The following is a 911-nucleotide window of genomic DNA, read 5'->3' on the forward strand; positions in this document are numbered from 1 at the left end:
CCTCTTCGTTTCAATCCAACCCCATGTTGCACTCCCTGCCTTAAATAACCTCTTGGCACCACCCGTTGCTTCCTTCTTAATTGTTCAATGCTCTCTACTTTTTGGCTTCCACAAGGCCATTTCTCCATACCCTTCCTCCTGCCTCTGAGATCCTTCCCCCTGTGGCTTCTGCTGGCTCATCCTTCTTTCTCCAACCCCCAAGGTGCTAGCCTCTCTCTTCACACTCAAGGCACTTTTCCTGGGGATGGCACCTACTCTATCGCTTTAACTACTACTTAGATATCGAAATGCTTGGTCTAAACTTCTCCCTTGGAATTAAAGGAGAATGCCCAGAAGTTGGACAGCTCCATGTAAATTTCCCACAGGCACATTGAGGTAGCATGTCCCCAGCTCAACTCTACCTACTGGCCTCCAGCTCTGTTGCCTCTCCTGTACTCCCTATCTCAGCAATGATGTCGCTGTCCTCCCAGCTGGGCCGGGTCACCACATCCAATAAATTACTCCTCGGTGTCACTTAAGTTATTCGCCTCGTCTCTACTCTTCACTGAAGACATTGCCTCATTTCCAAACCCGACAATTTCCCATTGAGATCCCTTTAATGACCAATTTGGTCATGGCCTCAGTTTTCCTTCTTATACATTACTCTTTTTCTCATTTTTCCAACATTGGGGATTTATTAGTCATGTATTCAGTACAACATTTCCTTTAAATAACAGCCATGCAATATTCCTGCCTCATAGTTCATGGCTGTCCAACTCTGTGAGTGGACTGGACCAGCTTATGGAACTGGACACTCTACTTGGGCCCCCAGATGGTTCTCATGGTCCCATATTCTGTGCTATTACCCGTGTCACTTAGCATGCCCATCTGTGCAGAAGATAACTCACGGGCAGATCAGCAGGAGAGAGAGG

General features: G+C 47.2%; 1 protein-coding gene across 1 annotated transcript in view; it reads right to left on the reverse strand.

The window, feature by feature from the left end:
* The window catches only part of PRKCE (protein kinase C epsilon), a 446,492-nt gene that overhangs the window by 160,980 nt on the left and 284,601 nt on the right, over nt 1–911 (reverse strand). The gene's annotated exons all lie outside the window — the stretch shown is intronic.

This window comes from Myotis davidii, unplaced genomic scaffold (genome assembly GCF_000327345.1).
Source record: "Myotis davidii unplaced genomic scaffold, ASM32734v1 scaffold6, whole genome shotgun sequence".
Classification (NCBI taxonomy): domain Eukaryota; kingdom Metazoa; phylum Chordata; class Mammalia; order Chiroptera; family Vespertilionidae; genus Myotis; species Myotis davidii.